The sequence below is a fragment of the Pan troglodytes genome, chromosome 22 (assembly GCF_028858775.2).
Source record: "Pan troglodytes isolate AG18354 chromosome 22, NHGRI_mPanTro3-v2.0_pri, whole genome shotgun sequence".
NCBI lineage: Eukaryota > Metazoa > Chordata > Mammalia > Primates > Hominidae > Pan > Pan troglodytes.
In genome coordinates this window covers 37,987,050-38,004,775 of record NC_072420.2, presented here as the reverse complement: position 1 = coordinate 38,004,775, position 17,726 = coordinate 37,987,050, and the positions used below count along the sequence as shown (strand labels likewise).

The following is a 17,726-nucleotide window of genomic DNA, read 5'->3' as shown; positions in this document are numbered from 1 at the left end:
CTGGCTCCTGAGTGGAGAAACACGGTTTTATTTTTGGTCTCAATGTGTCTTAATGAAAAGTGTTCTTACAATGAACTCTTGTTTCCATGAAGTAGAGAGTGAGTCTTTTATTGTTGGACCCAAAGGGCCCATAACTTAGAGAGCAGGATGCGTTGCTCTGAATACACATATATTATAAAAGCAGAAGGCTACAGTGGAAAGATCAGTTAAAAGATGACCACGCACGGTGGCTCATGCCTGTAATCCCAGCTCTTTAGGAGATCAAGGCAAGTGGATCATTTGAAGTCAGGAGTTCGAGACCAACATGACCAACATGGTGAAACCCCGTCTCTATATTAAAATACAAAAATTAGCCACATGTGCTGGTGGGCGCCTGTAATCTCAGCTACTCAGGAGGCTGAGGCAGGAGAATCGCTTAAACCCAGGAGGAGAAAGTTGCAGTGAGCCAAGATGGCGCCACTGCACTCCAGCCTGTGCAACAGAGCGAAGATTGCCTCTCAAAAAATATAATGATAGTAAAAAAGAAAGAGAAGTATTGCAAAGTACGAGTGAAGTATGCAAGCACCTCCACTGCAGACATTATGGAGTAAATGGAAAGAAGGGGGAAATGAAAAGGGACAGACATTCAGACATGAACAGAGTGGTTGGGGACTCCTGGTCTCAGAGCTGGGCCCCCAAGTGTGTCCACACTATGAGATTAACCACAGAATTAGACAGCGACGGGGCATTCGAGTAGCAGGCCCCCTTGAGTCCTCATACAGAAAACAGAACTTGGCCTCCTTGAAAACGGGGCGAGCGTAAGGGTACAATGGACAGTCACAACTTTAAAGGAAAACTTGTATTATGAATGATTTCTCCCGAAATCCAAACCCCTACAAAAGACCACTCTTAACCATAATGAATTTATTAAAAAGTGAATACAGATGCTCTTGAATATCCAACAAGCATCGGCCACCTCCTACCTCCCACTCGCTCCTCTAAATTAGAAGGTATGCATAGATACATTGAGTTTTTTATAGCTGCTGGAGAACTCCCAAAATGCTTTACTTTCGACACATATGCTTTCAACCTATTAGGAAAATGTTCTAGTTGGAGGCAATGCTTCTTACCCTTAAATCTACCAAATAACTTTTAATACAATCTACAAAGTATACAGTTAAATGTGCCTTTTATTAATTTAAAAGCAAGCCATAGAGCTTAGCATATTTCTTTTTGGATTGCATCATCAGAGATGTATTGAACACGAAGCCCAAGTTCCTATTTTCCTCTAAGGGAAAGAGGGACATTTCCCCGTATGTTTTTGTTCACACACCTGTACATACAGTACCACACCCAGTCCCATTAGGGGTAGCTGCCTTTGGAGCCACACTTAGATCTCCCATTTAAAAAGCTTCTTCTCACTTTGGAAGGCTGGTGGTTTTGTGATATTTCATAGGTATACCCCTAAATCAGCATTTTTTAAAACTTCTCACTATGGACAATTTGAAACATACACAGAAGAAGACAGACTTGGGCAATGAACCCTCGTCACCCAGATTCAATAATTATCAGCTCAAGGTCGACCTTGTTTCATTTACATCCTCACCCACTTCCTGTCCTCTGGCATTGTTTTTTTGTTTGTTAGTTTGTTTTTGTTTGTTTGTTTTTGAGATGGAGTCTCACTGTGTTGCCCAGGCTGGAGTACAATGGCGTGATCTCAGCTCACTGCAACCTCCGCCTCCCGGGTTCAAACAATTCTGCTGCCTCAGCCTCCCAAGTAGCTGGGATTACAGGCATGCACCACCACGCATGGCTAATTTTGTCTTTTTAGTAGAGACAGGGTTTCACCATGTTGGTCAGGCTGGTCTTGAATTCCTGAAGTCAAGTGATCTGCCCACCTTGGCCTCCCAAAGTGCTGGGATTACAGACATGAGCCACCACGCCTGGCCTCCCTGGCATTGTTTTTTTTTTGTTTTTGTTTTTGTTTTTGTTTTTTGAGATGGAGTCTTGCTCTGTCGCCAGGCTGGAGTACAGTGGTGCAATCTTGGCTCACTGCAACCTCCACCTCCAAGGTTCAAGTGATTCTCCTGCCTCAGCCTCCCGAGTAGCTGGGACTACAGGTGCACACCACCATGCCCAGCTAATTTTTGTATTTTTAGTAGAGATGGGGTTTCACCATGTTGGCCAGGATAGTCTTGAACTCCTGACCTTGTGATCCGCCCGCCTCAGCCTCCCAAAGTGCGGGGATTACAGACGTGAGCCACCACACCTGGCCCTGGCATTGTTTTGAAGCTATTCCCGACATCATTTCAGGTGTAAATATTTCAAAGTTACTCTAATAGACAAGAACCCTTTTTAAGATAAAACATGTTCACAGTTCTATTTTTGCACCTATAAATAATAATTTCATACTATCGCCAAAGACAGTTCATTCAAACCAAATCAGTTTTTTGGGAAAATTCCCGTTTTGCACTATAAGGAGGACAACGTGGTTTGCCATCCTGTCTACGGAAAGAGAGTACGGGTTAAAACAAGGACAGAGACAGCAAGGGAAATGTGATCCTTCCTGCGTTAGGGAGGCGCTGCCATAGTAAAGGCTCTTTATTCCAATAACACTGGGGTGTCTCACGGAACTGAGCTCAGGACCTCAGCTGGGCCTCAGGAGGGGACTGACTCCTGAGGGGTGCTGAATGCAGTCACCCAGGATGCCCTCTCCATCTCACGACCTGCTTCCCTTTCATCTAAGCTTTCTATGCCACTCACTCAGCAATGCTCCAGCCCCAGCATTTTGCCTACTCTGTATGAGAAACCAGCACACACCAAGATGGGAATATCTTAGAAGTGTAAGTTTCCAGGAAAAGGGGCTCTGATTGGCCAGTTTTGGTTAAGTCTACTCCTGGTCTGAGCATTAGGGGCTGGGGTCACGTGTTATGGATCTGGCTGCCTAAGGCTTCCCCCAAGGGTCTGGGTGGGTGGGGAGAATCTTGCAGAGAAAGCCAAGGGTCACCACTCAAAGGCTGGGCTGCTGCAGAAGAGGGTGGGAAGTCGAGGCCTCCCTGAAGCCCAGGAATCAAGAGCATAGTGGACCACCATGTGCAGGTGTTCTCATGCAGGGGCCATCCCTCCCTTCCCAGGGGACAGCAGAACAGGGGGCCTCACTAGAGCTCTGTCCTGGGCTCGGTTGTCCAATTCAACCAAGTCTATGCTTCCCTCCCCCTCAACACGGTTTGATTGATGGATTGATTTTAGAGACAGGGTCTCACTCTATTGCCCAGGCTGAAGTGCTGTGGTGGGATCACGGCTTACTGCAGCCTCTAACTCCTGGGCTCAGCCTCCCACCTCAGCCTCCTGAGTAGCTGGGACTACAGGCGTGTGCCACCACTTCTGGCTAATTTTTTTTAAACTTTTTTTGTAGAGACATTATCTCCAATTCCTGGACTCAAGCCATCCTCCCACCTTGGCCTCCCAAAGCTTCAGGATTATAGGCATGAGCCACCAATCTAAAACCCCAGCAGGGTGTTAGAACCTAGAACCTGCTGCAGCTTCCTCTCCAGTGATTAAGTGAGAACCGGTATAGAAGCCAATGGGCACAGGCTTAATCAGCCTCTGGTTATAGTCTTGTCCCATGGAGGGGAAGGGGGGCAGGCAAGAGAAAACCTTTTAACAATTATTTGTCTCCAGTTCACCACGGGTGGGACTTCTGTCCCTGAGAGCAAGGCTATGGGGCAGGTAAGGACCAAGGCACAACGTGAGATGTGCAGATGAGACAGAGAGGAATGGAAAGAAGCAGAACTAAAATCAGCAGAGGTGCCCAAACAGCACAGACTGACTGAGTGTCTTCACCTTCTTCATTGCTGGAGGCCAGTGTTCCTTACGCCGTGTTGTGAGGACCCTCATCACTTCGAGGGCTAGTTAAAGATTCAGACTCCGGCACTTGGTCCCAGGCATTCAATTCTATGGCCTTGGGGCCCTGCCGGGGAATCTGCCTTCTCAACAGGTCAGGAGATTTTGACTCACACCCAAGTTTGAAAACCCCTCGCTGTGGATAGAAACACTGGTGAGGTGGACTACAGAATGTTCGATTTATTCTTTTGCCTCTGAGCAAGATGGATTTTCCTAAAATAATTTCCCCACATTTCTGCAGTGATGGTGATGTGTATAGCCAGCATTCCACAGTTGTTAGTGAAGGTATTTCAGTCTATACCCGAAATACCTTTCCTCATTCCAGGAGCTGCCCCGAACAGCTGCGTAGTTCACCAAAAGCCCACAAAGCTCTCTTTGGCTCCCAGTCATACCACCATCCCCCGACATTAGGGAAATGCTGTTTGTTTTGCTCAATTCCATGTATTCACGTTCTTGGACTCTATGAGTTGACTAATATCATAATCATTATGTTTAGAAATTGTAAATTCTGGAGTTTGAAAGATCACCAAGCCGGGTTTGGTGTGACAGTATCTGGATGTGCACCTCAGAGAACCCCTGCTCAGGACAAAGTGTCCCACACTTGGGAAGTGTGATGGCTACCATGAATATTACAAGGGAGGTCACCTGTTTCTGCAAAGCAGTTTTGCACTGGCCTTGAAAGAATCCTTTCTTTTAATTGCCTTTTGGTTTTTTTTGTTTGTTTGTTTTATTTTTTGAGATGGAGTTTCGCTCATCACCCAGGCTGGAGTGCAATGGTGCGATCTCCGCTCACTGCAACCTCCGCCTCCTGGGTTCAAGCGATTCTCCAGCCTCAGCCTCCTGAGCAGCTGGGATTACAGGTGCCTGCCACCATGCCTGGCTAATTTTTGTATTTTTCGTAGAGACGGGATTTCACCATGTTGGCCAGGCTAGTCTTGAACTCCTGACCTCAGGTGATCTGCCTGCCTTGGCCTCCCAAAGTGCTGGGATTACAGGCACGAGCCACTGCGCCCGGCCTCTTTTAATTGCTTTTTTTTAAAAATGGCTTTATTGGCTGGGTGCAGTGGCTCATACCTGTAATCCCAGCATTTTGGGAGGCCAAGGTGGGCGGATCACCTGAGGTCAGGAGTTTGAGACCAGTCTGACCAATATGGTGAAACCCCGTCTCTACGAAAAATACAAAAAAATTAGCTGAGTGTGGTGGCACATGCCTGTAATCTCAGCTACTCGGGAGGCTGAGGCATGAGAATCGCTTGAACCTTGGAGGCAGAGGTTGCAGTGAGCCGAGATCGTGCCATTGCACTCCAGCCTGGGTGATGGAGTGAGACATTGTCTCAAAAAAAAAAAAAAAAGAATAAATAAAATGATTACAAACAGCTTTATTGAGGTCTAACTTACATACCATAAACGTCACTCATTGTGAGGGTACAGTGTGATAGGTTTCCGTGAACTGACGCACTTAGCAACCATCACAGTCCAGTTTCCCAATATTCCCATCCACCCCCAAAAGTTCCCCTTGCTCCTTTGAGGTCACTCCTGTTCCCACCCGCAGCTCCAGGCAACCATTGATCATTCTGTGCCTCGATTTGATCAGCCACAACATTGATCAGCCATTCTGTCTCTATAGTTTTGCCTTTTCTAGAAATTTCATACACATGGAATCATTGACTATGTCTTCTGTGTCTGACTTCTCTCGGTTAGCAAAATGTCTCTGAGATTCATCCATGCTGTTGCGTAGATCAGTAGTTTATTCTCTCAATAGCAGGGGCATATTCCACGGGGGGATCATTTTCATGTCTTGATTTGCTCTCTTAACTCTCTGAAATGAAACAAAATGTTTTTACATTGGCATCGCTGGAAGTTTCCTATGACTAGAAATTCTAACCTTAGACAATTTCTTGCTGTTTCAGTGTTACGAGCTGAGGGGAAAACTGCATAGCATCTCAATTGTGTAGGCTGCTGGCAAAGAGGAGAGGACAGTTTTCTTACTGTGGCTGGTTTGTATTCTTAGATTTTAATGAATAATACCTATTTTTCAGTGAAAAATCATTGACTATCAGTTTTAAAAGATATAGTTTTTTCTGTTTGTTTGTTTTGTTGGGGTTTTTTTGTTTGCTTGTTTGTTTGTTTTTGAGATGGAGTTTCTCTCTTGTTGTCCAGTCTGGAGTGCAATGGCATGATCTCGGCTTACTACAACCTCTGCTTCCTGGGTTCAAGCGATTCTCCTGCCTCAGCCTCCCGAGTAGCTGAGATTACAGGCATGTGCCACCACACCCAGCTAATTTTTCTATTTTTAGTAGAGACGGGGTTTCACCATGTTGGTCAGGCTGGTCTCGAACTCCTGACCTTAGGTGATCCGCCCACCTTGGCCTCCCAAAATGCTGGGATTACAGGTGTGAGCCACTGCGCCCAGCCAATAAAGCCGTTTTTTTAAAAAAAAAAGCAATTAAAAGAGGCCGGGCTCAGTGGCTTCTGCCTCTAATCTCTGCCACTAGTAGAGACGAGATTTCACCACATTGGCCAGGCTGGTCTCGAACTCCTGATGTCAGGTGATCCACCAGCCTCGGCCTCCCAAAGTGTTGGGATTACAGGTATGAGCCACCACGCCCAGCCTAAAAGATATAGTTATTTATGCAACATGCTAGTGTCATTTACCAGGGAACCATTATAATATGCCTATGAGCTTCATCACAACTTTATATGTATTTTACCATGAGATTGATGTAAAACCAAGTGACCTGTTGCAAACATAACAACTATCTGAGGCACTCACTTTTTACAGTTACCTTAATTCTTGGGTTCAGAGTACTGGGCTGTAGCTTTTAAACCTGAGAAAAACGTGATATTCTGTGAATGCACTCCATGCATCTATTTCAGAGTGGACATTCTCTGGTTCAAATATCTTCGTGTGCATGCTGCTTTGGAAACACTTTCTCAGCTTCCGAGGCATTCTCCAAACACTTCCTGACATAGCCAAGATTCCAGGATATTTGCAGAAGAGTGGCAGCTCCTCTCCCCACGATCCATTTCCGGCTGCACAGCTGAGAGGCCCAAAGTGGAAAGAGCAGCTAATGGCCTGGAGAATGTAGTTCATGGGCCCCGGAGTTCTTTATTTTTAACAGTGTGATTAAATAATATTTGTGACAGCACAGGAAATTAGACACATGTCTACTAAGTGCTTCTTTTGAAAAGGGCACAATTCCAGGGTTTAAAGCGATGATTTGTGTGTTTCATTCATTAAAAAGAAATTCCAGCATCAGATGTGTGCTGGGTGTCGTAGGAGATGGGAAGTTGAGCAGTTCTTGTTTTCAAGGAATTTACAACCTACAAGAGAAGATATGCCTCTGGCATTATTCCTTAGGTGACTTTTGTATTGCCGATGGACTCTGGAAATCTAAATGTTCTTTCACTGGTTTGTTGTGGCTTGCTAGGTAAAAATGCTTTCTGCCTTATTCTGGAGATAGAAATCTTTTGCTTCACCAGAATATGCTTCTTTCCAATCACGAAAGAGTGAGTTAGCTGGATCCAGTGGTTTTCTGTGGGTGCATCTAAGCACTTCTGCAGCTTCTGAGATCTTTCATCTTAACCTTGATGATATGAAACATCTGTAACCATCATAAAGAGGACATGGGATGTTCACAAATAACCCTGTTCCAGGAGCGAGAACAACCTGGGTGCTGAGTCTGGCTTTGCTGCTAATTAGCGGGGACCTTCTGTATACTTTGACTTCCCTAAGCCTTGAGTGTTTCGTCTGGAAAAGGAGGACGCGTGTGTCAATAAGTCTCAGGTTCCTTTTAGCAAGAAAATTCCATGAGGCCTTTTTCACTGAGGACACAAATCTCTGGCAAGAGTCCCTTGCTTCATAATGACAGTTAGGTGACCCTGTTGAGGATTGATGGTGTTTCTATTCTTCAGGCATTGTACATCTTTTCTTTCCTTGTGTTTGTAATGGAGCAAAGTAAGAAACAAGTCATTGATATTTATTAAAGTTTAAAACATTGTTTTTCACTGTGCAGTTATGAGAAAATTAATGTTCATATTTCTTCAACATACATATTCCTATTTACTATGAAAATAAGAAAATCAAGTCATTAAGGTAGGCAAATTAGAAATGGAACTTTTGGGCTGGGCGCGGTGGCTCACGTGTGTAATCCCAGCACTTTGGGAGGCCGAGGCAGGTGGATCACGAGGTCAGGAGATCAAGACTATCCTGGCTAACACGGTGAAACCCCTTCTCTATTAAAAATACAAAAAATTAGCTGGGCGTAGTGGCGGGTGCCTGTAGTCCCAGCTACTCAGGAGGCTGAGGCAGGAGAATGGTGTGAACCCAGGAGGCAGAGCTTGCAGCGAGCCGAGATCGCACCACTGCACTCCAGCCTGGGCGACAGAGCAAGACTCTGTCTCAAAAAAAAAAAAAAGAAAGAAAGAAAGAAATGGAACTTTTGGGTTCTAGTGCCATTTCTTCCATTCTCTTTCAACCTCCAATCCCAAGACTACAAATAGGAAAGGTGATAACAGAGGTTGCACCATATCCATGTCCCAATATCTTGCTGCTCTTCAATGAACGAAGGATAAAATCCCTGTCTTCACAGTGTGCAAAGGGTTTTTTGTCCACCTTCTATATTTTAAAGATTAATTTCTTAGAGATATTCTAAGATATCTAAGATATTCTAAGATAAAAGCTACCATAAGGTCTTTATGAAGAACAAAGGATGGCAAGACACCAAAAACAAAAAATAAAGGCAGAGATTCAGTGTTTATCCTGCTTTCTCTAGGCACAATGCCAAGCCATTGCACATAGGAAACTCTGGCCCACTTTGATAAAATATGAACAAAATTCAAATATCAGGTCTTGGAAAGATCTGTAAATGTTCGTTTTGATTTAAAAAATATCTTTTAGTCAGTTTTTTAAAGGTGTAGCAAAAATTCACTTAAAGTTTAGATATAACATTAGTAAAGTTTAGGTGTTCAGTCAAATCTCCAACTGGTTAGCCACAGAAAGTGTGATGATTATTTACTTGGAAAAGGTAGACTGTGAGTTTCTTAAGAAAAAGAAAAAGAAAACAGTCCCTTCTGAATGTGATGAAGGCTTGGGAATAAAGGCCAGTGTTCCAGAGAAGCAACTGTCCAGTACCCTGTCTAGTGTTCCAGTGACAGGCTACAATTTGGCAGCATGAGTGTGAGCTGGATTAAAGATGAGATCGTCAATTTGATGAGCAGAGTTTTACAAATCTGGATGTAACCAATATAAATGTAAGTTTCAAGCAAGGTGTTGAGACTATATCTGGCTGCAAATGGCAGAAAACCCAAAATGACAGCAGCTTAAACATGATAGAAGTGGTTTCTCCAAGCAGCCTGGTGCAGGTATAAAGGGTGCCTCAATCAACAGGAACCCAGGCTCTTTCCACCTTGTTGCACCCCTAAGCATTACCTATGGGCCAAGATGGCTCCTCAAGTCCCGTATAGGAAGCAAAAAGATAGAAGGCAGAGGAAAACAAGGCCCCTCTATTTAAGGACACTTCCCAGAAGTGGCAAATACAACCCCCACTTACATCCCATTGACTAGAATTTAGTCACATGGTTACAATGGGATGTAAGTAGATGCACAAAAGGCTGGAATTCTGGCAGAGGTTGGGATTCTTGATTCTGGCTGCTCTGTGCTCAGTTAGAAATTGAGGTTCCATTATTGTAGAACAATGCGTCTGTGTAATAAAGAATTTGACCTTGCCCAAAGAGAGGTCCATCCTTTGCCTTCAGCTTCTGGTAGGTAATCTCTCAGCCCTTGGAAAATCATGCTCGATAGGAGTATCTTTGTTTAGATTGGGAGCTGGCCACACCAGGAAGTCTAACAGTGTGATTTAGGGAGGGGGTTGGGGTCACGTCGTATTAGCTCAACATCCAGAGGGGCTGGAGGCTGCCATCAACCACATGGGAAATCAATCATTACTACACAATGGAACCCCAGTAAAAACTCTAAGCTTGGGTGGGCTTCCCTGGTGGGCAAACTCCACGTGTGTTGTCCACGTTAATGCCAGGAAAGTGGCACTATCCATGGCTTCCCAGGGAGAAAACAATGGAAGCTCTGTGATGGGTTCTTTCCTGGACTCTACCCTATGTTCTTCTTCTCTTTTTTTTTCTTTTTTGAGATGGAGTCTCGCTCTGTCACCCAGGCTGGAGTGAAGTAGCACGATCTCGGCTCACTGCAACCTCCACCTCCTGGGTTCAAGCGATTCTCCTGCCTCAGACACCTAAGTAGCTGGGATTACAGATGCGCAACACCACGCCTGACTAATTTTTGTATTTTTAGTAGAGACGGGGTTTCACCATGTTGGTCAGGCTGGTCTCGAACTCCTGACCTCGTGATCCGCCAGCCTCGGCCTCCCAAAGTGCTGGGATTACAGGCATGAGCCACCGCGCCCAGCCCCCTCGGCTGATTTTAATCTGTATCCTTTTGCTGTAATAAACTGTAACCATGAGTACACCAGGTTTCAGAGAGTTCTGTGAGTCTTTCTAGTGAATTATCAAAACTGAGAGTGGTTTTGGGAATCCCCCATACTTTTTTTTTTTTTTTTGAGACGGAGTCTCGCTCCGTTGTCCAGGCTGGAGTGCAGTGGCGTGATCTCGGCTCACTGCAAGCTCCGCCTCCCAGGTTCACGCCATTCTCCTGCCTCATCCTCCTGAGTAGCTGGGACTACAGACGCCTGCTACCATGCCCGGCTAATTTTCTGTATTTTTAGTAGAGATGGGGTTTCACCGTATTAACCAAGATGGTCTTGATCTCCTGACTTTGTGATCCATCCATCTTGGCCTCCCAAAGTGCTGGGATTACAGGCATGAGCCACCGCGCCCGGCCGGAATCCCCCATACTTTTAATTGTTCTCAGGAGTGAGGGTGAGCATGTGTAGACTATGCTCACCTTAACTTCATAATGCCCCAACCATTTTCTTATAACAGTACACTGGGGCGAAAGGACAAAGCTGATCGTGGCCAGAGGCTCGACGCTGTTCCAGGGCTTACTTGTCGGCCCTGGAAATTGAGGACCCCAGTATCTGAATACACACATAACTCATTCAAGACATGCCAGGATTCTGCTATAGAAGAGGAGGAGAAAAGCAAACCGCCACAGCTTGCCCTCTTAGCCGCCTGATATCCATACACATCTCTCCTCCCACACATGGTACATATTCATACCCTTACCAAGGGCAACAACTTCAGAGTCCCACCAATGCACTTCCTCCAGCTTGAAGTCCTGCACCCTGGGGTGGTGTTCAGAGCTCTCCATAAGTCTAGAAGGGCTCTTTGTAGGCTGGAGACCCACGAACTGAAAGAAAAGTTACCTTCCCCAACATGTTTGCCTCTGGACTGGCTCTCAATGTCTAGCAGAGAATTGGACATGTAAAGCCCTTTGTAAAACATTGAGACCTCAGTAAAACCTTTACTTGGAATACAGAAGCCATTGGGTTTTTCAGTCCAGCAAGGCCCCAAATTACCAGCTTATCACTCAAATTTGCTTGCAAGTGGCAGGCAGAGAGGGCTCCTTTGCCAAAACGATGTTTTTCATTCAGTTGACAGACTGGCTGGCTTTCCTCAAGTTCACCTTTCTTTTGGATTTTGCAGGAAGTGGCAGGAAGAAGCTGACTGTGCCCAAAATTCTGATCTTCCAACCATTTCCTCCTGACTCTCAGCCTTGGTCAGCATATAGTATGCCTTCTAAAGTAACCCTGGAAACATGCCACCAAATGTCCCATTGCCATGTCCTAATGATCATCATTTTTCCTACCTGCAATATATGAGTCCCAGCCATGTCATTGCTAAGTCAGTGCCACAACCTAGGTTCTGCAACATACATTTTCCCACTTCCAGATACCAGATTTTGTTCTGGTTAGGACTGGAGGTAGCTGCAAGTGTCTGAAATTACAAAATAACAGTCAGTCAAGCAAGATGACGTGTATAAGTTGCCAATTGCTGCTGTAGCCAATGACCACAAACCTAGTAGCTTAAAACAACACAAATGTATTATCTTTCAGCTCTAGAGTTCGGAACTCTAAAATGAGAGTTGAGGAACTAAAATCAAGGTGTGGGGCAAGCTGAGTTCTTTCTGGAGGCTCCAGGGGAGAGCGTGTTTCCTTGCCTTTTCCAGGGTGTCGCAGCGCCTGCATTCTTTCTTGACCTCTGGGCCTGCCTCCATATTCAAGGTGCCTCACTTCAACCTTGGCCACTCCTGTCATCACAGTTGTTTTTCTGTCTCTGATATTCCTGCTTATCTCATATAAAGACCCTTATGATGACTTTGAGCCCACCCAGAATAACTAGGATCATCCAGGCTAACCCCCGCCCCCCATCTCAAGGTCCTCAAGCACATCTGCAAAGTCCCTTTCCCCAGGTCAAGCAATATATTCAACTATTTCTAGGGGCAAGGATGTGGGCATCTTTTTCGGGGAAGGAGGGAAGTATTATTCTGTCTACACCAGCAAGATAGCTGTTTGTTTCTTTCTTAAATAAATATAGGCAGCCGGGGCCAGGACGGAGGGTACCTGGAAGTGCTCGGCCTCCTTCTGCCTTGTCCCTCATCCCTCTACAATCCTAGTAAGTAGCTTCTGCCTCAAGGCCCCAGAAGACTACGCAGACTCAGGCCAGTGCATCCAAATACTAACCAGCAAGTGGGAAGAATGGGAGCAAAGAAGGACTTGCACACCCTCTTTTTTTTTTTTTTTGAGATGGAGTCTTGCTCTGTCACCCAGGCTGGAGTGCAGTGGCAAAATCTCAGCTCATGTAACCTCCGCCTCCCAGCTTCAAGAGATTCTCCTGCCTTAGCCTCCCAAGTATCTGGGATTACAGTTGCACACCACCACGCCCAGCTAATTTTTGTATTTTTAGTAGAGACGGTGTTTCACCATGTTGGTCAGGCTGGTATCGAACTCCTGACCTCAGGTGATCCGCCTGCCTCGGCCTCTCAAAGTGCTGGGATTGCAAGTGTGAGCCACCGCCCGGTTTGCACCCTCTCTTGAAGGGCACCTCCCAAGAGTTGCACACTAGGTTTCCATTAACAGCCCACATGGCCACCTCTAGCTGCACAGGTGGTGAAGAAATGCAAGGTTTCTTCAGGGCAGTCACATGTCCGTCCAGCTAAAAAGTTGAGGTTTAGGTCGGGCGTGGTGGCTCACGCATGTAATCCCAGCACTTTGGGAGGCTAAGGTGGATGGATTACCTGAGGTCAGGAGTTCGAGGCCAGCCTGGCCAACATAGTGAAACCCCGTCTCTACTAAAGTATTAGAAATACAAAAATTAGCCAGGCGTAGTGGCAGGCACCTGTAACCCAGCTGCTTGGGAGGCTAAGACAGGAGAATCTCTTGAACCCGGGAGGCGGAGGTTGCAGTGAGCCAAGATGTCACCACTGCACTCCAGCCTGGGCAACAAAGAACGAAACTCTGTCTCAAAAAAAAGTTGACGTTTCTGCTATGACAGAGGAAGGGGAGGACATATAGGGGGAGACATCTAACAGAATGTCTAGAGTCCCTGACCTGATCTCTAAAATTATATGTACATTTTCAGGCGGGGATTCAATGCAAACATGTGAAATTTCAGAAAGCAGACAGGTCTACCTAACTGTCACTCATCTTGTGCAGATCTTTGACAGAATTCAACAAGCATCCTTTGTGTAGCCCCCAGACTAATGCTGTTCCCTTAAAAAAGTAGGGAGAGAGAGAAAAAAGGACCTCACATTAAACACCCTTCAGGGAAAAACATGAAATGGAAGTTTGCTAATTCCAAAAGTAAATAGAGGGGTTTTTCCTCCTGAAGCTCAGAATACACCAAATTACCTACCGCCGATCAGCGAATGGATAATTTGGGTGTGATGGCTGGGGTGTATCCCAGAGTGGAGTGAGGCTCCAGGGCGCGGGGAACCAGGAAGCGGGGACTCTTTCCTACACTGACCATTAAGTTTCACGAAGTCCCTGTGAGTGTATCTGATGGGAATGGGGATTTGGGTGGGACATGGAACCCTGACCCCTCACCTACAGGTGGAGCCTCTCTCGCTGTCGCAGCACAGGTCCATTCAGTGACTGAGTCACACTGGGGCTAGCCGCTACGTTGTTTTCTATTGTCCCACTTCTTTTTATCCTACTTTGCCACCATGGGCATTGCCCACTCACCATGGTCTGTTGTTGAGATTACTACAAACATTTGCCAACTGGAATGTGTGGTGAGCTGCTACCCTCTACCACATGCTGCACGCTGCAGGCAATGTGCAGGGTCTTTCTAAACGCAAAGGTGATCATTTAATGTTACAGGTTGCATTGTGTTTTGTGTTCCCTTAAAAAACACATGTTGGGGCCAGGCATGGTGGCCCATGCCTGTAATCCTAGCACTTTGGGAGACCGAGGCAGAAGGATCGATTAAGCTCAGGAGTTTGAGACCAGCCCAGGCAACAAGGCAAAACCCCACCTACAAAAATACAAAAATTAGCTGGGCATGGTGGCTCATGCCTGTGGTCGCAGCTTTTTGGGAGGCTGACGCAGGAGGATTGCTTGAGCCCAGGAGTTTGAGGCTGCAGTGAGCTGTGATCGTGCCACTGCACTCCAGCCTAGGTGACAGAGTGAGACTCTGTCTCAAAAATAAATAAATAAATAAATAAACAATAGAAATTAATTTCTCACAGTTTTAGAGGCTGGGAAGTCCCAGATCCTGGCACTGGCAGGTTGGGGCCTGGTCTCTGTGCTTCTGAGATGGTCTCGAATGCTGCATCCTCTGGAGTGGAGAAGCGTCATGTCCTCACATGGCAGAAGAGCAGAGGCAAGAAGACCCATGCCCCAAAGCCCTTGTTATAGCAGCATCGGGCCCATCAAGCCCCACCTCCCAACACTGTTGCACTGGGGATTAAGTTTCCAACATTCGAATGTTGGAGAGGCCACATTCAAACCATAGCACCTTCCATGTACCTCCATAGCTCTCTGTATGTAGAGGAATGAACCACTATCGAGGAGAAATTTGGGCATAGGAGGAAAACTTTGGAGAATGGCAATAACCCACTCAGAATTCATTCATCATGGTTCAGACCGAGAGAAATTTTTTAAATAATGAGTGAAGAAATCAGACCCAAGACAGAGGAAAATATCCTATGACAAAATAAGCCCACGACATGTTCAAAAGAGGAGAGAGACCATGTGCTCTATGAGTCTCTTAGTTATGAGATAGGTGTACTCATAGCGGGCTGAGTGTTGGCCTCCCCAAAAGATACGTCCTCTTAGAACCTGTGCATGTGACCTCATTTGAAAAAAGTTCTCTGCAGGTGTAATGAAGGATTTTGAGATGAGATCATCCTCGATTATCTGGGTGGATCCAAAATCCAATGGCAAGTGTTCTCATAAGAGGAAAAAAAGGAGCCAGGCGCAGTGGCTCACACTTGCAAACCCAGCACTTTGGGAGGCCAAGGTGGGCAGATCATGAGGTCGGGAGTTCGAGACCAGCCTGGCCAACATAGTGAAACCCCGTCTTTACCAAAAATACAAAAAATTAGACGGGCATGTTGGTGGGCGCCTGTAATCCCAGCTACTCGGGAGGCTAAGGCAGGAGAATCGCTTGAACCCAGGACGCAGAGCCTGCAGTGAGCCGAGATGGTGCCATTGTACTCCAGCCTGGGTGACAGTGTGAGACTCCGCCTCAAAAAAAAAAAAAAAAAAAAAAAAAGAAGAGGAGGAAAAAGGAGAAGACACACAGAGGAGAAGCAGATGTGATAACCGAAGTCGAGATTGTACTGATCTATCAACGAGCTAAAGGACGCCAAGGGCTGCCGGCAGCCAGCAGAAGCCAGTACAGAGGCATGGGACGGATTCTCCTGCAGACACTCCAGGGGGAAGCGGCCCTGCCAACACCTTAAAATTGGACTCTTCTGGTTCCCAGGATTGTAACAGTATAAATTTCTATTGCTGTAAGGCACCAATTTTGTGATAATTTGTTACAGCAGTTCTAGGAAGCTAGTACAGCACCCTAAAGTAACTAAGGAGAAAACTAGACTTGGCCATTGTTGGAATGAAAGTATCTCCGCAATCACCCACCCCTGCTGCACTCTGGAGCCAGCTAAGGCCTAGCTGGTGTGGGGTGTCCTGCAAGCAGCAGTGATGTCAACACCCGAGGAAGGCCAGGGCTGGGACTCTGTGCACAAGTAGGAGGGGTGCAGGGTCTTGGGAGGGGCTAGTAAGAGACTAACTCCCCCCAACACTTTGATGCTTACAGCAACTCTTCACACTCTACTGGAATTACTTGTTCGGTCATCTCTCTTCCCTTCTGGGCTGTAAACTACATGAGGGGAAGATTGTACCTGTTTTGTTCCCTGGTGAGTCTTCAGGATTCAGTACCATATATAATTGACACCAAGCAAATAGATGTGCAATGACTGACCAAAGAAATGTATCATATCTTTTGTTGTTGTTGTTAGACCAAGTCTTGCTCTGCTGCCCAGGCTGGAGTGCAGTGGCATGGTCTCGGCTCACTGCAGCCTCCGCCTCCCGGGTTCAAGTGATTTTCCTGCCTCAGCCTCCCAAGTAGCTGGAACTACAGGTGTGTGCCACCACGTCCGGCTAATTTATTGTCTTTTTAGTAGAGAAAGGGTTTCACCATATTGGCCAGGCTGGTCTCAAACTCCTGACCTCAAATGATCCACCCACCTCAGCCTTTCTAAGTGCTAGGATTACAGGTGTGAGCCACCATGCCCGGCTTGAAAAATACCTTTTTTAAATCCCTGTAAATTGTATAATAAACACCTCTATCACAATTTCCGGCCCCAACTTTTATTTTAAGTTTCAAACGTAGATAGGAGCTGGAAAAAATGTACAATGAACAGGCACCACCCAGATTCTAGAATAAATGTTTTGCTATGTTTGCTGTATCACATATCTACCTATCCACCAATCTATCTAATAAAACATTTTGCCCTCAGTTAGGGTTAATATCGAAACACCTCAGGTAAACCAAGAAGAGCTCCATGATAATATAGAAAATAAACCAATGGGGCCGGGCATGGTGGCTCACGCCTGTAATCCCAACAGTTTGGGAGGCAGAGGAGGGTAGATCACCTGAGGTGAGGAGTTCGAGACTAGCCTGGCCAACATGGTGAAACTCCGTCTCTACAAAAAATACAAAAATTAGCCAGGCATGGTGGCGTGTGCCTGTAATCCCAGCCACTCGGGAGGCTGAGGCGGGTGGCGGAGGGGTGTCACTTGAACCCAGGAGGTGGAGGTTTCGGTGAGCCGAGATTGCGCCACTACACTCCAGCCTGGGTGACAAAGTGAGACTCCATCTCAAAAAAAAAAAAAAAAAAAAAAAAAGAAAGAAAATAAATCAATGGGACCATAACTGACATGAACTAAGCATACCTCACCTGGAGGACCCGTCCCTAGGGCCCACGCCTTGGCCCACTCAGACAGGATCAGGGAGTAAGCCTGGCTGGATCTGGAGCCAAAATGAGGACCTTCCCTAAGGGCCTGTGGCATCACTTGACATCTTCTTGCCACATGGGACTCCTGGAATTCCAGGAAATCCCAATAAACAGAAGCCCAGGATAACGGGCTGTTGGGAGTGGTGGAAGAAAGAGATTTGGTGCAGCCACAACTGATGAATCCCTGGCAGCCACCAAGAGCTGGTTGCTGAGGAGTCCACCATGCTCCAGCATGGTGTCTGCTGCCTGGATGGGCCTGCCTCTTCTTCCTGCAGGGCCAGCGCACACGCTATGCACTGCGGCTCCTGCAGCTGATACGGGCGCCAGAGTGGGGACCTGGCCACTGTCATGGTTCAACCACGGTTAGTTCCATTCCCTGAAACGTTCTTAGGCGTTCCTGCAGTGGCAG

General features: G+C 46.3%; 1 long non-coding RNA gene across 1 annotated transcript in view; it reads right to left on the bottom strand.

Moving 5' to 3' along the window:
* Window positions 1-5,616: 5,616 nt before the first annotated feature.
* The window catches only part of LOC112206651 (uncharacterized), a 28,434-nt gene continuing 16,324 nt past the window's right edge, over window positions 5,617-17,726 (bottom strand). The window contains exon 3 of the long non-coding RNA XR_010154525.1: window positions 5,617-5,701. This is a non-coding gene — a long non-coding RNA (uncharacterized LOC112206651). The remainder of the gene's footprint in view (window positions 5,702-17,726) is intronic.